Below are 12,633 nucleotides of genomic sequence, written 5' to 3' on the forward strand. Positions count from 1 at the left end.
ACCGGGTGGTAATTCGAGCCATCGGTTTTGCAGCCAGACTTAAATACAGGAAAAAACAGGAGCAGTTTTTCACATGGGAGGGAAAGTGGAAGTATTCAAAGAGTTATTACATATGTATGTCAATACTGAGGCAAATATACCGCTGTAAGCTTGTAAAATTGCGGAGGGGATGCCATCAGGGCCGCAGGATAGGGAACGCTTCAAGCACTTACGGCATTCGCTGATGAGCTTTTCATCAAATAACACAGGACTAGATGTAGGAGTCGTGGTCTGCTGCTGACTGACACCACCGTGGAAACCTGACGCTTTATATAAGCATGAAAAATGGGCCGCAAAACAATCCGCGACTGCTTGGACTTCTACTCCTCTAGAGTCGAGCAGGCTAAAACACGATTCGCGGTTATTAGAGCGCGAATCGTGTGAGATACATATGTAGGTCAATACTGGGGCAAATATACCGCTGTAAGCTTATAAAATTGCGGAGGGGATGCCATCAGGGCCGCAGGATAGGGAATGCTTCAAGCACTTACGGCATTCACTGATGAGCTTTTCATCCAATAACACAGGACTAGATGTAGGAGTCGTGGTGTGCTGCTGACTGACACCACCGTGGAAACCTGACGCTTTATATAAGCATGAAAAACGGGCCGCAAAACAATCCGCGACTGCTTGGACTTCTACTCCTCTAGAGTCGAGCATGCTAAAACACGATTCGCGGTTATTAGAGCGCTTGCGTATATACTTCCAAAATACCGCCGGCCGGTCGGAGGCGCTCTTCTCCAAGAATTATCCTAGCTTTTTAATATTAATAAAAATTATAATATTATTATTATTAATTAGATACCTAATAATAATAATAATAATAATAATAATAATAATAATTTTTATTGCACAAAGGAATACAGAGTACAAGAAACGGGCCTGTCAAAGCCACCAGTGCCTTGAGGGACTTGGCCCGGCAACATCAGCAGACGAGCGTGCAATATTCACTTTAGCATCGACAAATAGCAAGATAATGCAGGAGGACTAACATAGGAAGCTTAACACGAACAAGGAGCAAATAAACAGTCAACAATCGACACCAAGAGGACAAAAAGTACATTTTTTAGAAATGATGAACAGTATAAATTTCGAATGCTGCAGCAACCATGTTACAGTGAACAAATCATGTTTTTCAATGCCTTTTTCATGTTATGGAGAAAGCCTCATTCGGCAAATCGTTCAGAATTTTCGCCACGTAAACACAACGTCTAGCTTTACCATAGCTCGTTGAGGAACAAGGAACTGCGAAGCGAACACTACTACGAAGGCTTCGGGGGGCTGTGTAACATACTTTAAATCACTGAACCAAAAATGCCGTGGCATCACAGTTTGCACAAAAAGAGTCCAGAAGCATGGCAGGCCAAGCGCTGAGAAGGTGTTCGGATTTGGGATCGACGGAATGTTGTAGGCTATCTTTTTTTGTATATTTTTTAACAAAGAATCAACACGATTTTGCCATCGGGTGGGGCAAAACGCAAAAACGGTAATTCCATACTTTTTACTTGAAACGAGACGATAGATTTAAGGTGAAAAAATAACCACGCAGCGCTTCTAAGCTTATTGCAAATATGTGATAGTTGACTATGCCACGCCATATCACTGTCGAAGAATACTCCGAGGTATTTTACAGAGTTTACGTAGTTGACTGGCACGCATCGACAGGGTTGACAGTTGTGACTATGCAGGAAAATTGGTGTGTCTATTACAGTTAGTTTTAAAGGGGACCTGAAGCAAACGAGTTGGGTTTTTGAGGCATTAACCTTTAAACAGTTATCAGCGAACCAAATCCTTGTCTTGACCACATTGTTCTGAAGATTCGAGATAGCGATGTCGTAGAAAAATATTTTGAGAGCAACGTAGTGCCGTCAGCGTATTGAAACACCAAACATTTTGAAACAACCTGAGATAAATCATTGATGAATATATTGAAAAGTAAAGGTGATAGGATAGAACCTTGAGGAACTCCCGCCTTAAGTGGAAGCTTACCACTTGCATTTATCATTTCGTCTACGACGACTACTTGCGACCGTTCTGCAAGATAGTTTTTGAGGACATCGTAAAATGGACCGCTAAAACCGCTGGAATATAGTTTTTGTGATAGATTCCCGTGATGAACTGTATCGAAAGCTTTAGATATGTCGAAAAATAAAGCAACGCTAAACAAATTTTGATCGAAAGCCAAATACAGTTCATCAGAAAATTCCTCTAAGAGGGCTACCGTACCACGACCGGTAACAAAACCAAACTGTCGAGTCGACAAAATGGAAAATTTTTCAACAAAAGATGACATGGATTTCAGGAGAAATTTTTCAATGATATCAGAAAGTATAGGTAGTATAGAAATAGGTCGATAGTTTTTCATGTCATCCCTTTGCCCTCCTTTAAAAAGCGGTTTAACAATTGCGGTCTTAAGCTCTTGCGGGATACGCGCGGTGTCAAGAAAATTGTTTAACATGAAGAGCAGATCACTGGATAAGGCTGTAAAGTTCCTTTGTAGCAGATTCGCTGATAAACCGTTGATAAACCGCTGGCCTGACCTGAAGATGCGTTCTCGGAAGCCAGTGCGAACAAACGGTTGAGTTTATGTGCGACCTCGACCGATTTGCATGGAAAGGAAGAAATTGGGCTGATGTTTGCGGCGCTCTTGCCACGAAGATAATTTACCAGTGACCATGTTTTTCTTGCATTCTTTGATGACTAGTGAAATTTTTGGAAAAAGTACTGATGCTTCGTGTATCTTATCAAAGCAGCTACCCTATTTCTTGCGGCTTTGTACTCGAGATGGAGGTTTTTATTTTTTGAGGCATTTTTTTATTTTTTAAACCGTTTCCAAAGCATGTCTCTGCAAGAAATGGCACGCATTATGTCTGCGGTCAACCAATTATAATCGTTTCTACGTTTCTTTATTACGACGTGTTTAGAAATATTTTGGAACTTTTTATTTGGTCGCAGAAGATACTATACACATTCTCTGGTGAATTAGAATCAGTTATAGCCATCCAATTAAAACTGTTATTAAGGTTATATAGGATCCTCTGGTCCGTTATAGCGATGTAAATTAAGTTATTGGGTGTAGTAGTTCGACGAGCAGTTGGCATTGGAAATGATGGAAACGATCGACAAGCGACGAGATAGTGATCCGCAAAACGTTGCAAAATAACACAAGAAATACGGGAGTAGTGAGGAGCACGTGAAGCGATATGGTCTAGACAAGACGTTGTTACATGGTGATCAAATACTTCTTCCCGCGTAGGAACGGTTATTGTATTAGAAATACCGCACGAGGACAAGAGGGACAAGTAATCGGATACAGAGCCTACTGTGGGGCACATGGTATTTATATTTATGTCCCCCACTAAACATAATTCTTCCACTGAATTCCATGAGTTTATTGTTTCTTCGAGTTCCAGCAGAAAACGGGTAACACTGTTGCAAGGTGGCCGATATAGAGCTAGCAACCTTATACATCGAGTACTGCAAGATATCGTCAGCGCTAAGCATTCCGCATGAACGAAGTTCACGTCAATGGGTGCAATATCAAACGTATCTCCAACAAAGATAGCGATCCCGCCCCATCGTCGGTGAGGCCGCGAGACAAAACGGCATTGATAGCCTGGCACTGAAAACGTGTGCAGACAAGCATCTGAAACATTTATTTCTGTCAGGACGAAGACGTCAACAAATCCAATTGCTGACGAGGCAACTAACCTAAATTCTTCCCATTATTTTCGAAGGCTTCTGATATTGGTGTTTACAACGGTAAATTCATTTTCTGAGCTGGGACTAAATGTGTCCTTAAAAGACTTAAAGTTTGGGATCTGGCTGCAGGTGTTGGCCATGGTGGTTACATAATTTGATCCAAGTCAGCCGGTCTGGTTATTCGGAGAAGGGAAGAACTTTCAGTCTTTTTCACGTAGATCTTGCCACGTTTAAGCCAAACAAACTTGTACTCATTCTTTTTTGCCCTGGTCCTTGCACGCCAAAATAAATCCCGGTTCAGTCTTGTGAAGTTGTCATTGAAAAATATCGTTTGGCGCTTTCCAGGTTCGCAAAGACTTTGTAGCTTCCTACGGCCTTCAAGCAACTTTTCTCTGGAAGCAATGGAAGTGAAGCGCACTAGAATCCTAGGAATAGCGTCACGTCTGCCCGGTAGCCGGTGGATTGTTTCAACTTCCGACAGGGAAAAAATTTGGACTAATAATAATAATAATAATAATAATAATAATAATAATAATAATAATAATAATAATAATAATAATAATAATAATAATTAATTATTTAATGCCATAGCGTAATACACTGTATGCTAAGGCGTGCGAGATAGTGATTTTTACGGGCATCGCAACAATAGCTCTAATGTTAAAAAGTAGTGATAAAACAATTCTGAGCCTGCCGCAATTATATGTCATATGATCATTCCTTGAGAGATGACTGTCAAAGAAACCTCCAAGGTATTTAATAGAGTTGACATATTCTACGAGGACACGCTCACACAATTGGCAATTAAGACAGTGAAGAAACGTGGTAAATTTGTAACAGTTCTTTTGAGCGGATTTCTAAAGCACAACAGTTTTTTTTTTGCTGTTTAGTGAAAAGTTGCTAGCAAAACAGGCTACTGCATCATACACACTCTCTTGAAGTAACTCAATGGCTTTTGAGTAACAAACATGTTTTGTTAAAAGGACAGTATCTTCTGCATATTGAAATATCAAATACTTCGATACAGCTGACGAAAAGTCATTTATAAATATCTTAAAAAGAAGAGGAGACAAAAAAGAGCCTTGAGGAACTCCAGCTTTTGAAGGTAATTTGTTATTGATGAATAACTGGTTGTCCAAAGCTATCACCTGCGAGCGGCCGTACAAATAACCTTTTAGAAACTGGTAAAATGACCCCCTGAAACCGAGCAGGTATTGTTTTTCAAGCAGGAGTTCGTGTTTCACAGTATCGAACGCTTTAGAAGTGTCGGGAAACAATGCACATGCAAACATGTTTTGTTCTAAAGGTGTGTTTAATTCGTCTAAAATTCCTCGAGTAAAGCAATGGTGCCCTGTTCCCCAACAAAACCAAACTGGTGGCTTGATATGACTGAAAACTTATCTAGAAATGAAATCATGGTTTCTAAGAGAAATTTTTCTATTATTTGTGACATGATAGGCAAGATCGAAATAGGTCGGTAACTGTCCACACTACCTTTCTTTCCTCCTTTAACTAATGGAGTTACAATGGCCGTTTTTAATTCCGTCGGCAGTGTGGCGGTCTCGTGGAATCCATTGAGTATGGCAAGAAGGATACCAGATAGCGCGTCAAAGTTTCGTTGGAGCAAAGATACCGATATACCGTCTATACCAGCTGACTTCTGTCGCCTAAACCCAGCAACTATTCTTGCGAGTGCGTCAAACGTTATCGTCGGTAAAAACGCAGAAGCTGATATGGTTTTATCTTTTCCAAAGAGGCCAGCTGGCAGCATTGAGGTTACTTCTAAAACGCGTGCGAAATATTGATTGAAGACTGTGGCTGTCTGCGCAAGATCACCTGGAAAAGTGTCGGCGAGCTTTGAATTTCCATTGTCTTTACCGCGTAGATGTTTTATTAGTGACCACGTCTTCACCGGGTTTCTAACAGATAATTGAAACTGACGTTGAAAGTAGCGACATTTTGCCCTTCGGATAAGAGCGACGACTTTATTCCTTGTGATTCTGTAGCTAGCGCGAAGCTCAGCATTGCTTGGAGCTCGCTTAAACCGTTTCCATTGCAAATCTCGGTAGGCGATGGCAATCATGATTTCCACGGTCAGCCAGTTGTGACTTCTTCTCTGTTTAGTTAAAACAATTCGAGTACAAGCTTCTTGAAAGCTGCGTATTTGCAAACAAAATTGTTCATAAATAAACAATGACAACAATCAGTGAAGACCAATCGAACTTGCCGATCATCTCGTCCAACTTGCGTTGATCGACAAAGGCAACGCGCATTTGTTTATCTGAGTTATTTACTTCCCCACCGCGAGGTGTGCTAAAAAGCGCCTCAAGCTAAAACGACAGACAGGGAAGTAGTGGTCTGTTAAGCGCTGCGTGATCACGCATGAATGCAGATCGTGATTAGGCGCCCGTACCGCGATATGATCTAAGCAAGAATGCGTTCTTCGCTCATTCACAACTTCTTCACGTGTGAATGTGTTGACCGCGCTTTCTACGCCAAAAGCAGAGGGGGCAGATAAATAATCTGACACTTGAGTTTTGCCTGGGCATAATATATCTATATTTAAATCACCGGTGAGGCAAAACACCTCCTCATAACTGAAGTACTTCAAAACAGTTTCTTAATATAGTATGAAGCGACTGACACTGTTTGCAGGAGGCCGGTAGAGCGCTAACAAAGTAAGAGTAGTCTGAAAAAAGCTTACATTTAAACACAGGCATTCCGCATGAGTGAAATCTACATCAATCCATGATACTGTGTATTTTTCGTTCACAAAAACTGCTATTCTACACCCCCTCGACGGTGCGAACGAGTCACAAATTTTGCACGGTAACCTTTTATTACAAAGAACTGTGCGCTTGATGCAGGATTATTTATTTCGGTTAGCACAAATACGTCTACGAAATAATGATAATAATAATCATAATCATAATAGCAATAATAATAATAATATAAACTTAACCGCCATCAAACAAGCAAACAGCATACATGGCGAAACACAAAGCGCACAACAAAATTGCGTCGATAAAAACTCCGTTTCGTTTTTTGGGGCAATGCTTCCTGGGGGGCTGCTCGCGGAGCTTACAGGGCCCAGGTTAAGGATTCATACTGGACAACCCAAACCATAATCAGCAGCGCTTTACAGTGGAGGTACTTGAAGCCTTTGGGTGCGTTAAGGCGCTCGAGTGCGCTCTAGCCAGCAGAGCGCGCTCTTTTAAACTTAACGGCTAAAACGCGACTTCCGGTGCATGATTACGGAGCGCGCTCTACGCGCTCCACCCTGGAAACGGTGCGCGAGAGCGCGTGCCTGCTACGGCTTCCGGAAAAAATGTCACAGTTTCGCCCTAAGGGCGAAGCAATGAATGCGATAGCGACACAGCAATGCCATACGAAGTAAGGTGAGCGGCTTTGGTAGCAATATGAATTGTAGTAAACATGAGCTGATTAAGTAAGCAGGTGTGCTGCGCCGTAAGTAGACCGACATGAAGAGAGACTCGATGACCACGAGAAGGCGCCTGTGAAACGGTGGTGTTGATGAGAAGCGCTTCCCGTGGGCAGCGCGTGCGAAGGGACACACCTGTAGCGCTGCACTGCCGATCCGGGTAGCATTGCATGTGTAGCGTGCGTTGGAAAATGTGGCCCGACTATTACTAACTGAATGAACAAGCGTGGATAGATCACACTAAATGACTGCAGACAACGACTGTCAAAACGCTGGCAGCAAGCAGCGGGCGAAGGTACGTGCGGTCCATCGCTTCAACGGAAACTGAGCGGCGAATGCACGGCGCATAAAGGTCAGAGCCGTGTGGAGATAAGCGACGGAGCGAGCGAGCGACGAGCGCGGTTGCTGGCAGAGTATAAGTGCCCCGCCCCCCCGCCAGCTCCTTCCGGCGCTGGCTTCCCGCTTCCTTGCTTGCGCGTGGGAGATTGAGTGCGTTCGCTCTCCGTGATAGCGCGCGTCCCCGCACGCTTCCGCTCGGGCGTACGGCGCGCGGCGAAGATTTTATCTATAGGGAACCTGACAGCGACGGCGACGGCGACGCCGACGGCAGAAATCCGGTTGAAGTGTCCATATAATTGCTATCGCAATAAAATGACGTGTTTCCGACTCTTTCCACGAATGCAAGTCCGTGCTCCTTGCCCACTCGTTCCTGCCACCACTGCGCAGCCGGGCGTCTGCTCTAAGGCATGATCGGGAACTTCGTGTGTTGGCGCGGTTTGAGCTTATCACGAACCGAAAATGACGGCCCGATCATTACTTGTCAGACGCTCAGGTACGTAACCGCAGTCTGGCGCCTTCTCGTCGCTACGTTTAAGAGTATGACTTCTTCAAGTCCTCATGTTATCATGAATGATGTTGGGGCACTGCTCTTTGCATTGTGTGTCCGTGTATCTGGGCACAAGGTTGATCACATAATCCTGGATACTCGGATCATGAAGCTTTCTGTCCTCTTGCGATCGGCAATGAGTCATCAGTCAGCATACCGCGGAGCAGAAATAAATCCTCTGATAGGGTACCTCTGAGAACAGCACGAACAGCTTGCATCGCATACATAAGCCGCTGCTGCTGCGTCCGTCGCCGCGCGTCAAGTTCTTCTAGCTCTTCATCGTCTATCAAGAACTGCAGGAGGGTGTTTATCGGCGGCGCCATCTTCAAAAAGCGCGCGCAATGCGATAGCGGTCACGGAAGCAACATAACATTCGCCAGACAGCGCGTTCGTGCGCTCGAAAGCAGTCGGCGAACATCGCCGTTAAGTTAAGCTCCGAAGGCGTGGCACTCGAGCGCACTCGAGCGTGCTCCTTTGGAGTTCGGAGCGCGCTAACTTAACGCGCCCTTTGGTATGCTGTTGGGGCTTTTTGTCGTCGCCTTTTTTAAATAAGCCACTCAAATCTTGGTGTGTGATTCTGACAGACATTGGACTACCAGTTTTGTACAGGAAATTCAAATACCTGCAATGTTACAAGAAAATGAGGCAGCTCATAAAATGCTAGTATTACCGCAGGCTGAGTGTCCCTAATCAAGGAATTTTCAGAAAAGAAAAGTGGACCAGGGGAATGGGGTCTCAGGGAAAAAAAGCAAGCTTAGTAGAAATCTTACTGCACGCATATCCAGGCCGCATGGAACCGTACTTCAGAAAGAAGCGCAAACTGCAAGAGGCATGCTCTTGCGTTTCTTCGCAATCAGCCTCTAGCCTAGAAAGGTTGAACAGAAACGAATCCACCGCAATGTGGGCACGGCTTTTGCACGTGGCGTCGAAGTACAGAAACTTACCCACACTGTGGTAGAAGGCCGGTCAAAGCAGTTCGACCGAGATTCCTCGAACCTGATACAATTGCTTCTCACAGACAAAGCTCACCGCTTTGTGGTCTCAGTGTTCTAATTTCGGGTGCGAATGGCTCGCGTGCCTCGTTAACAATATCCCGGCTTCCCGTGGCACAGAACTAACAATGGCTTCCGCTGCAAAACGAGACTATGAGGGATGAGCTTGCCCTTGATGAAATGAAGGCGCGGTCATTTTCGATGTTGTGTGAAATGGGAAACACCGCGGCAGGTTCAAGACAAGTCCACACTCAGGTGCGGAAGTGCAATTGACGTGAGCCCAGAAGCCGCTAGTACTAGGGGTGGCGAAAGACGAACTAGCTGTTGCACTTCCAAGGCAATTCTCCAGCTGCCGACAACAAGTCCCTTGTTTGTTTTCCTGGTGGAAGCGAGCGGGATTATCAATTTACATACTTTTTCGTGCCGACCACGAAGAAAGCGAGCAGCCGAAGTATTTTCTATTTGAATCTCTCTAAAGCAACACCTTTCTAACAGAACAGGTCAGCAGGTAACTTGTGAGCCCAAGAATGTTATTAAACGAGCAGGTAATGCACGTAATCGGCACATTTGGTAACTTACTATAAGAGAGAAATTAAGTCCGGCAGGTTCACATCAGCAGAAAACTGTGTTACGCAACGTAATACAAGCAGTTTCACTTTTAGTGTTGCAGAATGGTGTCTGCTAATACCTGTCATTCATGCTTTTCTTTGCAATGCGACAGCAGGCAAGTCGATATGCGGAGTTTTCTGTGTACATTTGGTTGTTATTTGCTCTTGAAAAGTGGCGCAAACGTTTCTGCGTACTTTCTTTTACGCCGTCATCATCATAATCGTCGTTATGCTGAATGTTGTTGTAAGGTCAACCCCACATAACCGCACCTTTAACATATGCAGAAGGAAAACAATCTTCCGCAACCACAGACGCTTTGAAATATAACACATGTGCATTCGGCAATGTGCCATTGGCCGTCTCACGTCCACACCACTATGGTTAATTACATATTCGCCACTAAAGGAATAGTTCACGCGTGGCGGCCCAGACGAGATGCGTGGCGTGTCCTTGCATGAGAATTCTTCCCTGTCTGGCCTCACACCCAGTAGAACATACTCAGTAACCCGCGTCATACTCAGTGACCCACGTTGGCGAGAAGTTCATTGAATAGCCGCTTATAGCCAGTGTATTCATGGCGCCGCTCGCTAAAGCGTTGCCGTTAAAGGCGTTAATTGAAGTGTCATATACCTAGTCGCGTAGCCTGCAATGCATCGGCTTGCTGTCTTTGAGGATACATTGTGACGTGGATTCGATTCCGCCCAGCCTAGGGAAGTTTTAAAGGACGTTTAGATCATTGTAGGGTGCACACTTTTCGTCTATTGCTTTCACGCCTCTGATTTAGAATGATTAATGTGTAGCGTGTTTTCTAGATGGCCCGAAGTCATTTACTGCTCCTTCCGTTGGCCCTATCCGTTACCTCGAGTGCAAAAAATGTCACAGTTCCGCCCTAAGGGCGAAGCAATGATGCAGTAGCACACCAGCAATGTCATACGAAGTAAAGGTGAGGCGGCCTTGGTAAGCAATATGAATTGAGTAAACATGAGACTGAGTAAGTAAGCAGGTGGCTGCGGAGTGAGTAGACCGACATTAGATAGTATACTCGATGACCACGAGAAGGCGCGTGTGAAAACTGTTGGGTTGATGAGAAGCGCTTACCGTGGGCAGCGCGTGCGAAGGGACACCACCTGTAGTGTCTGCACTGCCGATCTGGGCAGCATTGCATGTGTAGCGTGCGTTGTGAAAATGTGGCCTGACTATTTACACTGAATGAACAAGCGTGGGTTGAGCGCGCACAACAAACAGGAATAGATCACACTGAATGACTGCAGCCAACGACTGTCAAAACCGCTGCTAGCGTCGCGGTCTATCGCTTCAACGGAAACTGAGCGGCGAACGCACGGCGCATAAGTGTCAGAGCCATGTGGAGATAGAGAGACGGTGCGGTCGAACGAACGACGAGCGCGGTTGTTGGCAGCGTAGAAGTGCGCCCCCCCCCCCGCTCCCTCCGGCCTGGGCTTCCCCTTCCTTGCTTGCGCGTGGGAGGATGATAGAGACTGTGCGGACGAGCGACGACGCCGTTGTTGGCGAGAGAGTGCCCCCCCCGCCTCCCCCCCTCTGCTCCCTCCGGCGCTGGCTTTCCGCGTCCTTGCTTGCGCGTGGAGATGGAGTGCGTTCGCTCGCCGTGATAGCGCGCGTCCCCGCACGCGTCCGCTGGGGCATACGCGCGCGGCGAAGATTTTATCTATACGGAACCTCAGGGCGACGGCGACGCCGACGGCAGAAATCCGGTTGAAGTGTCCATAGAATTGCTATCGCAATAATAGAAGCTTGAGACGGGTGACTTCGATGAATACACAAAACTTATGTACGTCCTAACCACAACCTACTTGCGGCACAACGAACCTCAGACGCGATATTTTGTCACAAAGCATCCAGCTGCCTAGACACATCCGCCCAAAACCCAAGCCACCGAGTTGCATACAGTAATTATTACAGGGACCTCTGGTCCTAGTGTCTATGGTTAGTGCTTTAGATTTGCCTGAACTTCGTCGTTCTGGCTCTCAAGCGGTGTCGTGACTTTGTAACTGATCATTTTACACCAGTATTGTTTTATAAACAACGAAAAAAAACCGTTAAAATTGGCCGACTGCAGGATTCGAACACAGGAATCGTCCAGTACAGAAGCCCGATCAATATTGAAAGCATTACGCCACGGGCGCATGCATTGACAAGCGGCATAGAACAACCCTTATGAATTTATGAATGAATGAATCAATCAATCAATGAATGTGTGTTTGTTTAAGTGTGTAAGGGGCAGGTAGCAACGAGCAAGCGGAGCACGAAGAGACGATTGGCGCGCTTCGATTCGGCCTATAGACGCAGGCGACAGCCTGGTGCGCAAGGTTCGCGCGGAAAAACGGAAGCAACCACAGAAGTGCATCTGCAACAACAGACACAAGTTTCTGAAGAGGACATGTTCGAAAGCAGGCGAGTGCGTCGGCGGGCACTACGCGCACTGCGCACAACATTTCTTTCATTTAGCAAACACAACAATTAAAACGAGTTTTATGGGGAGATTGTGATAGTGTGCGTGGTATGCTTGGAGTTGCGTATGTCTTAAAATTCGGCAGTCTTGGGGCGCTATAGCGTAAAATGATTCCAAACTGTTTTGATTCCAAACTCCGGACGTCACATTTATGTAACCATCGACGCAAGCATCGGGCGGTGTCCCACAGCGTTGTCCGAACAACCCAATCAAATACTCTCCTTGGTTTATGGGAGGTCACCCTTTGTTCGCTTTCAAAACCTTGGCTTGGAAATGCCACGCCGGACATAAAACTTCTAGCATACAAGACGTTTATTAGACCATCGTTAGATACGCAGCAGTAGTATGGGATCCCTTTACTGCGTTCAACATAGAAAAACTAGAAAGGGTTCAAAGGAAATCTATCCGATATGTATTTAATAGTTATAGCTGGCAGACGTCACCCTCACTCCTCTTGCAAAGGCGGAACTTGAAC

The sequence above is a fragment of the Dermacentor silvarum genome, chromosome 4 (assembly GCF_013339745.2).
Source record: "Dermacentor silvarum isolate Dsil-2018 chromosome 4, BIME_Dsil_1.4, whole genome shotgun sequence".
Classification (NCBI taxonomy): domain Eukaryota; kingdom Metazoa; phylum Arthropoda; class Arachnida; order Ixodida; family Ixodidae; genus Dermacentor; species Dermacentor silvarum.